Here is a 13,509-nt window from a genome sequence, read left to right as displayed (position 1 = left end):
CTTATAAGATAGAGATAGTGTCTTTCTCCAAAGTAGAGGGCAGATTTGCTTGCTTTCCAGGACAGTAATGAAATTTGTCTCTCTCCAGGGCAGATTTAGTAGCAGCCCTCTTATCAAAGATCTGTGTTTCCAAGGCTCAGAGTTCCTCACTGCATGTTCAGGCATCACCTGGCCCTCACTGCATCAGTGCGGGAATTGGGGCTTGGGAACCAGTGCAATTGATGTTACTCTGACTACTGCTATTGCTGTCCTTCATCTTTTGCCTCTGAGCCAAGAGTCCAATTATTTCATATGTGTAGAACATAAAGGATGGGACTGGTGCCTGAGAGATTTTATCTAGTTACTCCCAGCCTTTGCATCCCCTCCTCTCACCTCCCAGCAGGTGTGGCCAGGGGACAGAGGGAACCAAAAGCTAACGGTAGGAATTACTTCTTAGAGTTGCGTGAAGATTAGAGATGATGGTTGTAAAGCATTAAGTGCAGTGTCTGGCACAGAGGAAATGTTCAATAAAGCATAGCTATTTAATTTTTCATCTTTCTATTAAAGAGCTTTGGTTACATTTCCCCAAGGTTCATCTGAGTATGGCTTTGGTTTTCTCTTAATTCGTGGATACTTGTGTCTCCATTGATTTGAGTGGTCATTTGAAAATCAGCCCTAATCGACCCTTGGGGAAACAACCCTAGATCTTTATATATATAAGATGACGTGGTGGGACTTCCCTGGTGGTCCAGGGGTTAAGACTCCACACTTCCACTGCAGGGGGCACAAGTTCGATCCCCGGTCGGGGAACTAAGATCCTGCATGCTGCGCAGCATGGCCAAGAAAGAAAGAAAAAAAAAAAAAAAAGATGACTTGATACCTACCAGAGTAGTGCATAGTTTAAGGCAGAAACTCAGTGAGTGTTAGATATGATGGCGATGATGACAGCTGTTAGTGTTACTTTTCCCTCCATCCAAACTCATGTATCTAACATCTTACTCTATTGCTTAGCCCAGCTCTTTTCCACCTGCTGGCTATACATAAAATTTAAAGTTACAGAAGCAGAAAATATTAAAGGAGCTTAAATTAAAAATGTGGAAGGTCCTGTGCATTTTGGGGGGGGGGGGGCAGTTGGAGGAGGCCATTTTTTCTTGTGTTTATCTCTGTATCTGATTATGTCAGGTAAGGAAGCAAAATGGTGAAGATAAAAACTAAATGATCTTATATATCAGTGAATGCAGTAAGTAGACCTTGTTTGGACCTGATTAAACAATCCAAAGTTTTTTGAGATGGGGGAGGGGGTGGGAATTGAACATATACCAAGTATTAGAATTATTAAAGAATTATTTTTAATTGTGTTAGGTGTGATAATGGTTTTTGTTTTTTTTTTAATTTTATTTATTTATTTATTTATGGCTGTGTTGGGTCTTCGTTTCTGTGCGAGGGCTTTCTCTAGTTGCGGCAAGTGGGGGCCACTCTTCATCGCGGTGCGCGGGCCTCTCACTATCGCGGCCTCTCTTGTTGCGGAGCACAAGCTCCAGACGCGCAGGCTCAGCAATTGTGGCTCACGGGCTTAGCCGCTCCGCGGCATGTGGGATCTTCCCAGACCAGGGCTCGAACCCGTGTCCCCTGCATTTGCAGGCAGATTCTCAACCACTGCGCCACCAGGGAAGCTCGATAATGGTATTTTTAACAGTCCTTATCTGCTAGAGGTACACTGAAATATTTATAGGTGAAATTATATGATGTCCAGGGAGTCTTTAACACGCTTCAGGAAAAGAAAAATGCAGAGAGGGATAAGAAAGGCAAAATCTTGATTGTTGTTGAAACTGGTTGATGAGTATATGAAAGTTCATTGTAATTATTCTACTTTTATATGTTTGGAAATTCTCTTAATAAAAACTTTAAAACAAAACAAAAAAGAAACTACATGATTTTAGTTTAAGTTTCAGCTTTACTATTTAACTAGTTACGAAACCTTGCAAGTTTCCTTAATTTCTGTGTTTCCTCATCTGTAAAATGTAGAAAATAATAGTATTGACCTCAAGGAATTATGAAGATTAAATGAATTAATACTTCTAAAACACTTAGAACAGTGCTTTTTTCATGGTGAGCACTCAAGAAATGTTGTCTTATGAATACACTGTTGCCTATTGTTTAGGAAGGCAGAAGAGAGGCTTTTTTGTTGTTGGGTGTTGATGTTAACAAAAATATATCTCAACAATTCATGGAATTCAGAGCAAAGGAGATATATTAGTGGGAAAACTCTTCCTATTTCTTTTGAAATCAATCACTTTCTATGGTATTGTATCAATTCAGACTGAATTTGGCTATAAGAAATATAAAGTGTAACTTTTATGACTTAAATAGAAAGTACTACATCTCTGGAGGCAGGGAGCTACTGGTATTGATTTGGCAACTCAGCTATGTCAAGGCCCGATATGTCTTAATTCCCTAGGCCTTTTCCTCATGGTTACAAGATGGCTGCCACAGCTCCAGGCATTGGGCTATAGCCAAGGCAGGAAGAAGGAGGGAAGAGTGGTGGCAGAGTTATTTGCCTATTTTATCAGGAAATCAAAATCTTTCCTGGAAACCCTTTAAACAAATGACTATTTCTGTCTCATTGGCCAGCATTATGTTACATGGCCACCACTGGTGGCAAGGGAAGCTGAAAAAAACCGATTAGTAGTGTTTCCAGTGTGTTAGTGTGAAAGCAACAAGTGATAAGGGAATGATTGTTGGGTCATCCAATTAATGGTATAGTTTTCAGGTTGTATTTGGACTTTTTCTCTAAAAGTGAGCATTTGATCTAGCAAACTGCAGATTCTATTGAAAGAATAGCCTGACAGATTCTGTGATTATCCATGAAAATCAAAATGTTATTTCTGGAAGGAGCATTTAGTCCAACTCTCATTTTAATAATGTCTGGCATGTTACGCAGTAAATATTTGTTGACTGAATAAAAATAACCTGAGAAATGGCAACATAAAATGGCTCCTCCTACTGGGTAATTGTATTAGTTACCTATTGTTACTGTAAGTACCCCAAAATTTAGTGACTTAAGAGAATGAATGCTTACAGTTGACCTTTGAAGAACACAAGTTTGAACTGCACAGGTCCACTTATATGCAGATTTTTTTCAGTATACTTGGCCCTTCATATCCGGGGGTTCCACATCGGCGGATTCAGCCAACTGCAGATAATGTAACGACATTTGTGATGTGTGCTTGGTTGAATCTGTAGATTCAGAACCCATGCATATGGAGGGCCGACTATGGGACTTGAGCATCCAGGGATTTTGGTATCAGCGGTGGGTCCTGAAACCAACACCCCGTGGATACCAAAGGACGACTGTATTATGTCATAGTTTCTGAGGGTCAGGAACTGAGGAACTACTTAAGTGGTTCTGGCTCAGGATCTCTCATGAGGTCGCAGTCAAAATGTCAGCCAAGACTTCAGTCATCAGAAGGCTTGACTGGGGCTGGAAGATCTCCTTCCAAGCCCACTGAAGTGACTGTTGGTCATAAATCTCTGTTCCTCACCATGTGGACTGTAGGGGAGGAAAGTTTCCCTTCTTCCATCCTAGGTTCTTTGGCTGGTATAATAATTAAATTGACATAAGACACATTAATTGTATGTATGGGAGCCACATAGACATGAGAGGGTCAAAGACAGTCAGGCAATTGAAGCTTATATGCCATCCTGAGCTAAGGAGAAGGGGGTAGGGATCTGGGGCTGAAAAGGGGAGGAAGACAATTCACAGGGAGATAAGAAAAACAAATGTTTGGTAAACAAATGTTTGTCATGCCTGCCGAGACAATGGGACATGCAGAAGGCTTTGAACAAACAGGCCCTGCTGACATCCCCTCCCACCCCCCAAGCTCACCACACCTAAGCCATACTCTTTGTAGGTATCTTCTAGGACCAGGACTTCTATGTAAATTCTTATATGGAGTTAAGGGGGAGGTAAAAAGCTCTTCCTGAGTCTGTTGGACCTTGACTGTCTTCAGTTCAAAATAATCCACATGCCAAAGTGGCACATTCTGGAGTGGCCTGCCCTGAACCCCATCAGGGCCCCTCCACAGGGCTGCTTGAGTGTTCTCATAACATAGCAACTGGCTTCCCTCAGACTAAGTGATCCAAGAGAGCCAGGTAGACAAGCCACAATGTCTCTTATGCTCTAGCCTCAGCAGTGATAAACATTACTTCTGCTGTATTCTGTCAATTACATAGACCTACCCTGATGGAATGTGGGCGGGGACTATGTAAGTGCGGAAGGAAGAGATCATGAGCACGATCTTGGAGGCTGACTACCACACTCACAGACCTATTTAGCCGAGAAATGAGAACTGAAAGCCCAGCTTTTCTGATGATCAACCTGTGGCCCATGTGACATTTCGCTTCCTCTTAGTAAAGAGAAATTTTTGTTAAAAACAGTCATCATTTAAATTAGCCTGTTGCTTCCTCTGTGTTTTGTATATGCCCACACAGACACATTGACACAAACACTCAAATGGATGTTTTGCTATGGCTCAATTTCAGTATTCTTTAGAGAGGACAAAACCCAGAGTTCTTGCCTAATGTAGATAAAACCCACAACTGGAAAATTAAGAGAGCTGTGTCATCAACAGGGTATAGATCTACCATAAGAATTATGCAGTTGGCTTCCTTTTCCATAAGTGAAATGGAAAATAACCAAGAAAGAAGAAATCATCTGTAAGATAGAACAGAAGGAAGCAAAAGGTAATTGAAACATTTTTAAATGAAAAGAGCAGCTTTTATTTTTTATTGTGGAGCAAACAGTGTTCCCAAACTATTCTTTCATATACCTGTGTTTGTACAGAAGTACAGATTGCTAGAAAATTGCTCCCTCTACTTAACTCCTATTGCGAAAGGAGACCACATTGAATTTCAACTTATTACAGTGATATTATCTTCCAAGTGTATCTTAAAGGAAGTATAAATTTGTTTTCAGAATGACGAGTCCTTTAGAGCTTGCAGAAATAAGCAGTTTTCAATTTTTATCCATTCTAGTTTTGGAGCTAAAAATAATAGTAAGCATTTGCTTTATTTTAATAGTGTACTTTTGTTTCTATTCCTCTGAAGTCCATGAAAACTACTTTCTGGGTGTATGTCAATAATTTGACACCTCTTGGAATAATGAAGGGGGAAGGAACAAAGAAGATTTTTTTGGTCTGGCTTCTTCCTTATAGAAATGTATATTTCATTTACCTTCAGTTAAAATTGAAGTGGGTTCCTTTGTGGCTCATACATTTATGTTTTTAAAATATGTGTTCAAATCTAATTGAATACAGCTACTCATTGGTTTAATCTGAGTATATGAAATGGATCACACTCCAGGGCCATTTTTTAAATTCACTGAAAATACCAGTTTTTGAGACAGGAAGGAAACTTAACATTTCTGGAGCAGCAAATAGGGGGTTAAAAACTGTACCAGGCGATGTTGATGTTTTCAGGTAGGATCCCAATTTATAGCTGGGAGAACTGAGGCTCAGAGAGGTTAACCTCATTCATTCAATACCTGTTCCTTGAGCTCTTGCTGTAAGTGATATGTACTCTACTGGGTGGTAGAAATACAGTGATAAATAAGACTAGGCCACACAGCCAGTGAGTGGAAAAGGTATGAGTAGGAGGTTTCAAAGTCCAGTGTCCCTTGATTCCACCTCTGTGTACTTACACACGAAGAGCCATGACACAGGGATGAATGTATCACTGGTCATTAAGAGGTTCATATTGGGGGCATACTAACATTGAGTGCTGACTTTTTGCCAGGCATTAGGCAAAATGTTTGCCATGTTTTAGTGCATATAACACTCAAAACCACCCTTTGAATTGGGTATTAACATTTCATTAACCCATGAAAAGTGGAGGCACAGAGGGGCTCAGATTGTTGCTAGTAGTTGCTCAGCTATTCGGGAGTGGAATATAATATGAGCCAAAGAGGGAGGGTTTATTTCTAGCAGGAAGGGTGAGAGAAAGCTTTTATGGAGGAGGGAGATGTCTGCTATGCAAAAAATGGCAAAGAGCTGGGACATACTTTACTACTTCCTCTTTCTGTGGCGATAGTCAACTCCACTAATCAGTCATGGCACCTTTTCCCGTTATGCTTGGACATGGTTTCAGAAACCTTCTCAACGTATACTCCAGGCAGCCACCACCAACCAATTGGAGTTTGTACTTGAGAGAAACCGTATTTTCCACTTAGAGCAAGCATTTGTTACTGTTTTTGATCGCCCAGCATCCATTTCATCTGTCTGGTATCATTTGGATTTCTTTTGGGGGAGTTAGGTTTTTGCATAGTGTAGTCTTGGTGGGAGAGCAATTCCAGATGCCAACAAATTTTTACAGAAGCCAAGAGGACCTGGCAGGATAAAAGTATATCACCTAAGGGACTTCCCTGGTGGCGCAGGGGTTAAGAATCCGCCTGCCAACGCAGGGGACACGGGTTCGATCCCTGGTCCAGGAAGATCCCACATGCCACGGAGCAACTAAGCCCGTGCACCACAACTACTGAGCCTGCGCTCTGGAGCCCGCGAGCCACAACTACTGAGCCCACGTGCCACAACTACTGAAGCCCGTGTGCCTAGAGCCCGCTCTCTGCAGCAAGAGAAGCCACTGCAATGAGAAGCCTGTGCACCGCAACGAAGAGTAGCCCCCGCTCTCCACAATTAGAGAAAGCCCATGCACAGCAACGAAGACCCAACGCAGCCAAAATAAAAAGTATTATCACCTAAGTTTGGCCGACTGGAAGTTCTCTTCTGGAATTTTAACTCAAGGGCAGGAAGGAATGGTGTGCTAAACAGACTTTGTCTGATGTAAGACTATGGCTGTGGCTTCTGCTTCCTAATCCTCTGGGATTCTTTTGGTTCCTGTCCATTCCCAAGACCCATCATTTCTGTAAGCATCCATAGTCCTCCAGTAAGTTGCCTTATGTTCAAGTCAGCCAGACTTGGTTTCTGCTCCTTGCAAGTATGGAATCCTGATTGATAATACCATACTGGATGGTTCATTGTCACTGCTGACCCTGGGTAACTCTGTGGTATCATCACCTGAAATTAACAAAAACAAAACAAAACTCTCTTCTCTGGAAGCACCCTGTCCGTTTGAGTTGAATTCACACTGTCAATTTGAATCTTATATTCTTAAGATAATTGCTGGAACAATCTCAGCTTGGAGAGTTAACCTCTACTTTCCAGCTTTTTCCATTTTCATGCTTTTATTTTTATGCCTCTACTTACAGACCCAGGCTTTGATTAATTCACTCAGGTAGGCTGAGCTATCTTTTTCCAAACCATCAACGTTATCAGTGTAACTGAATCTTTCCATAATGTCCCATTATTGGCTTCAGGATACAAGTACCCTACAGGAGCAAGTTGTCCCTTTGATTGGGAAGTTCATCTGGGCATTCTGGTCAGGAGGCTTCCATACTGCTCTGCCTCAGTTATGGAGAACTGAGTTTCCTTTTTCCTGTGAGTGCATACCGATGCCTATTCCTCTACTTCAGGTTTATTCCTTTTTATCTCATTTTTCCTCTCCTGGCCCTCAGTATCCTGGGGACTCAATGCTCAAAGTGTGGTGCACAGATCAGAAGCATTGGCATCACTTGGGAAAGGCAGAATCTCAGGCCTCACCCCAGACCTGCTCGTTCAGAATCTACAGTTTAACAAAGTTCCCAGGTAACTTACAGGCACACTGAATTTGAGAAGCACTGCTCTAAAGGAGCACCTAAGTGGCTTGGCAGATACTGTGTCCCAGCCGATTTACATTCCAACCTGTGTATTCTAAGCTCTGCATCAACTATTCCAGCCTTATGGTCTAACTCTGGAGACTGGAAAGCTAAGAACTCATATCTCCAGCCTCCTTTCCAGCTAATATTGGACCCATGCTTTAGTCTTGACCAAATGAGATATACGCAAATCTGCTGTGCTGTTTCTTTCGCCTCCTCCTTCCTGCTTGGAACACCTCTGATTCTAAGAGGTGTCAGCCTTGTTGCTAGGAATGGGAGAGACCGAAGGAGCCTGTTTTCTCCTGCCATCTATGAGCTGCTGAACCAGCCCTGGCTACCTACTCCCAGAATTCTTGGAGCCTGAAATAAACACATCCCTATTTGGGTGAACTATAATCAACGGCTTCCCAGACATGGCTAACTAAAACACTGGCTTCCCCAGCTTGTCTGGTTAAGCACCAAACATGTTTAAATTTTGACTTCTTAACTCAGATACGCAGGGCTGGCTTTCAACCTTGAGGCTCCAAGCCATTTCCAAGGAAACACTGGAGTTTAGTGGTGAGAAGCAAACCTGTGTAGTTGTACAGCCTCCCGTGCTCAGGAGCGCTTTATGTTTGGTTTAATGCTCTGCTGTTGGGACCTTAAAATTCTTAATTTTTGAACAAGGGGCCTATTTTCATTTTCACTGGGTCCTACAAATGATATAGCTGATCTGGGTAACAAACTTATACCAACCAGGTTCCAATTTATCTTATGACCTGAGCTGGGAGAGAATTAATTTAGTAGCAGAACTTACATTTCTTACTCTTTGGCTCAACATTACCCAAGTTATAGGTGGATTGTAGAAACTTTTTTTTTTTTTTTTTTTTTTTTTTTTACTACTTAACAATGTTTCAAAAGTTACCTCACTCTCAAACCTTAGATAAAAGCATAGAAAGGGTATGAATTTACCAGAAATTTGAGATTCAAGGAAAAACTTTATTCTGAGATTGTTGCTGCTGAGGCCAAATATGCTTAATATAGAATATAAATATATTACATATGTAAATACATAAATATTTTGGTAAATATATATAAAAATAAATATAAAATATTCATAACAGCTCCAAGGACTTGGAGTCAAAGTTCCTCATCCACGACAAAGGCCCGGAACTCTCTGAAGCCCCGATGACAGTGCCGAGGAGAATCACGCAGCTGCTGGGAGAGGACCAACGTCATCCCAGCCAGAGAGCATCTTGACACCTGACGGCAGCAGGAAGGCCTGATGCCAGAAAAAACATCAGCATAACATGAATTCCCGTAGGTATTTGTGGCTCTGCTGCCAAATTGATTTTACAGTACTGATAGCAGAAGTTGAACAAGGGGCTCATTTATAGACTAATTGGTCTTTACAGACCAATTTCCAATGTCCGCGCCTCTGAAATCCTCCATCCTGCACCCAATTTCTAGATGGACACTATAGCAATTTGTTGGACTAATCAGGACCTTGGGTCTTGATGGACATGTTCACATCCACTGAAATACAGCATGCACGATGTTGTGTTGGTTTTTCAGAGCCTAGGCAATGCCAGGCTTTGCCAAAGTAACTCTTTCAAAAAATTTTTGAGTTAAGGGGTTACCCTAAAGAGGGAGGAGAGAACAATGAGATTAAAAGTAAAATGAGGGGATTACATGCTTTAATATTTAAAAGGAAGGATATGATTTTTGTCAGTTAGTCAAGCACTCTTGCTCTGAGCCAGGTTCTGTATGCTGAGTGGTGGAGGGAAGCACGTCACCCAAAGTCTCCCGGGTACCTTGGCTTCAGGCTGCTGGGTGTGGGTGCCTGATGTGCAGGGGAGATGGATGATTCCCATGGATGCGTCAAGGATGATTCTAGTTGAAGTGCTAAAGCGGATCTCTAAGAAAAGGGAAAAAAAGATTCTTGCATAGAGGAAAGGCCCTCCAGACCGGCTAGGGGAGTTGATGTGTGTGTGAGAGGAGATAAGAGGATACAAAATAGGAACCCCCTTCTCTCCTCACCAGAGAAGGTAAGACAGCTGCAGCAGTGATGGATACAGATGCAGGGGTGGTGGGAAAGCTCACTGACCAGGGTTAGCAGAGGGGACTGAGGCTGGTGGGCAGACTTGGGGATTCCTCTGAGCTGTGTGGCAGGTGGGCTTTGACGGTGATGTGATCCAAGTAGGAGGAACTGGGGATTAAACAGAAAAGGATGTCGCTCCAGAAGCCAAGTAGCAGAGGATGGACAAGAGCCAAACAGAAATCACTTAGCCTTGGATGTGCAGGGGAAAGTTAGGCTATATGGGGAACTGTCATCCGGTGACAAGGAGTGGACTTGAAAGGTTTAGACCTCTGAGCAAAGGGACATAGTGGTTGGTACTTATCCACTTGTGTCCAGACTTTGGCCCAAATGTTTTAAAAAATTAATTTACTTCTGTATATGTTTTATTATAATGTAGTTTGACTCACAAGCAATTGCAAAAATAGTACAGAGTTTCCATGTACCATTCGCCCAGTTTCCCCTTATGATAGCATCTTTTAAAAAAACTTTTCTTCCTATGATAACATCTTTTTTTTTTAACTGAAGTATAGTTGATTTACAATGTTGTGTTAGTTTCAGGTGTACAGCAAAGTGATTCAGTCATATATGTGTTGGGTTGGCCAAAAAGTTTGTTCGGTTTTAAGTAAAAGTAGACACATTAAAAAAAATTTTTTTTTGTTTATTTTTTGGCTACATTGGGTCTTCATTGCTGCACGTGGTCTTCTCTAGTTGCGGTGAGCGGGGGCTACTCTTTGTTGCGGTGTGTGGGCTTCTCACTGCGGTGGCTTCTGTTGTTGCGGAGCGTGGGATCTAGGCGCACGGGCTTCAGTAGATGCAGCATGTGGGCTCAGTAGTTGTGGCGTGTGGGCTCTAGGGCACGTGGGTGTCAGTGGTTGTGTGTGGGCTTAGTCGTGGCTCGCGGACTCTAGAGCGCAGGCTCAGTAGTTGTGGCACACGGGCTTAGTTGCTCCGCAGCATGTGGGATCTTCCCGGACCAGGGATTGAACCCGTGTCCCCTGCGTTGGCAGGCGGATTCTTAACCACTGTGCCACCAGGGAAGTCCCAAAAGACACAGTTTTCATTTTCACCAAGAACTTTATTGGATAGCATATTCATTAACACACATACGTATTCTTTTTCAGATTCTTTTCCCATGTAGGTTATTACAAAATATTGCATATAGTTCCCTGTGCTATACAGTAGGTCCTTGTTGTTTATCTATTTTATATATAGTAGGGTGTGTATGTTAATATCAAACTCCTAATTTATCCCTCCCCCCCTTTCCACTTTGGTAACCATAAGTTTGTTTTCTATGTCTGTGAGTCTGTTTCTGTTTTGTAAATAAGTTCATTTGTATCATATTTTAGATTCCACATATAAGTGATATCCTATGGTATTTGTCTTTCTCTGTCTGACTTCATTTAGTATGATAATCTCACAAGAAATTGCAAAAATAGTACAGAGTTTCCATGTACCATTCAGCTAGTTTTCCCTTACGATGTCATCATGGGAAGATGTTATCTTGCATAACCATAGTACATGTCTTAGTCCTTTCAGCCTGCTATAACAAAGGACCATAGACTGCGTGGCCTATAAACAACAGAAATTTATTACTCATAGTTCTGGAGGATGGAAGTCTGAGATCAGGGTGCCAGCCTGGTCAGGTTTGAGTGAAGGCCCTCTTGCAGGTTTCAGCTGCTTTGTTAGCTTCCTTGATGTCTTCTTGATTATCCATCCATCTATCCATCCATCTACTGCTGCCGGAATAACTGTCCTAAAACACTGCATATATTATGCTATTCCTCTGCTCAAAAAGCTGTAACAGCTTTCTGTTTTTTCAAGGAATAAGTCAAGACTACCAGTGTTAAGGCAGTGATCTCTGCAAGGGTACATTTGATCTAAAGGGCACATTCAAGCAAGCAGTCTCTAAAAGGACACGCTCACCTTAACTGATAGCCCCTTGAAACTCTGTGCCACGTTCAACTCAGTATTTTGTTTTCTTAATTTGGGTTCCCCAACAAGTAGACCTGGAGACAGGGATTGAGTGCTAGTAGTTAATGTGCAAGGCGGACCCAGGAAACACCAGTAGGAGCATGGGGAAATGAGGCGGGAAGGTAAGGAAGTCATTGCAGGGTATGGTGTCAAGACATTAAATTAAGGGCAATTTGAGCTTAATCCCAGTCTGGGGAATTCTGGTGGACAGTGTAGATTATGGAAGTCGGAGTCATCCCACCCAAGGGGTGAGAGGGCTGGAACCTTACCCACCAACTCATGTCAGCCAGTGGTTGAAGGCTGCTCCTATATCTGTAGCCTGCTCTGTACTTTCAGCCTGAGCATGGGCAGCACAAGCTTTGGCAGCCAGAGAAAGTCCCCTGACAAAATGTTGCAGGCATTCACAGTTGGAAGTTGAGCCTATGTGCACTGAAAAGGAAGAGCCAAGGGGCTGTGGGCACGGCACCAACGGCAGTTATTACACATAAGTTCCTTTATCCCACATGCACTGGGCAGTGACTGTGGGGAAGACTCTAGGAATTCAAAGATGTTTGTGATCATTTCTTTGTCCTACCTCGTACCCTGGACAGGAAGATGGCAATAGAGTGTGGCCATGGCTGGAGTTGGTGTATACACTGTTAAGAGAACAAAGGAAAGTAGAATCAACTCTGCTTCTAATGGATCATTAAGGACCATCTCAATAAAGGAAGAGACATAGGCACTGGTTCTTAATGAGATCAAGATAAGTAAGATTTTTTATAACTTTGGCATTGCAACTTCAGAATCACATTGTTTTTGCAAACAGATTTCCAAGAAAAATTTTAAGGAATTCCAATTTCCAGTGACAGGCAAGAGTGATTTCCTTTTATAAAAGACAAATGACTATACATTAAACTTTATTTTTATTTTATTTATTTATTATGTATTTATTTATTTTTGGCTGCGTTGGGTCCTCGTTGCTGCATGTGGTCTTTAGTTGCAATGAGCGGGGGCTACTCTTTGTTGCAGTGTGCGGGCTTCTCATTGCAGTGGCTTCTCTTGTTGCGGAGCACAGGCTCTAGGTGCACGGGCTTCAGTAGTTGTGGCATGCAGGCTCAGTAGTTGTGACTTGTGGGCTCTAGAGCACAGGCTCAGTAGGTGTGGTGCACGGGCTTAGTTGCTCCACGGCACATGGGATCTTCCCAGACCAGGGCTCGAACCCATGTCCCCTGCATTGGCAGGTGGATTCTTAACCACTGCGCCACCAGGGAAGGCCCCACATTAAACTTTAAAATATTATTAGACTTAGATTCTATGTTTAGGTTTATATAGGGAAACATACATTTTTTTCCATAAAAGAATTTTCTTGTTTAGAATAGAATTTTTACCTGATAGCTTATCTTACCTAAGCAAATAGCAGGAATTTCTTTCTGTCCTAGTTAGTATGACATATTTGGTACCATTGCCTTTAAAATATTGCATCTCAAACTCCAGCTAGGATAATTTCCATGTATGGATGTTAGCACTGATTTTTAAATTCCTTAATCTTATTTATTAGTTTACTATACCAAAAAAGGTCATCAACTGTCTTTCTGAGATCCAGATAAATTGCCTCTGGTGGCACTGCTAGCATCTATTATCCTTTTCTACCACTATAAAAAGCAATGTGATTTTTTTTTTTTTTTAAGATTTATCCCTTAGACATATCTGTTGACAGCCACTTCATTTGCTACACTCTTCAACTTACATTCATCTCATTCTTTAGTAAAAGTAA

Source organism: Balaenoptera ricei, chromosome X (assembly GCF_028023285.1).
Source record: "Balaenoptera ricei isolate mBalRic1 chromosome X, mBalRic1.hap2, whole genome shotgun sequence".
Classification (NCBI taxonomy): Eukaryota; Metazoa; Chordata; class Mammalia; order Artiodactyla; family Balaenopteridae; genus Balaenoptera; species Balaenoptera ricei.
Note: the sequence above shows the minus strand (reverse complement) of the source record.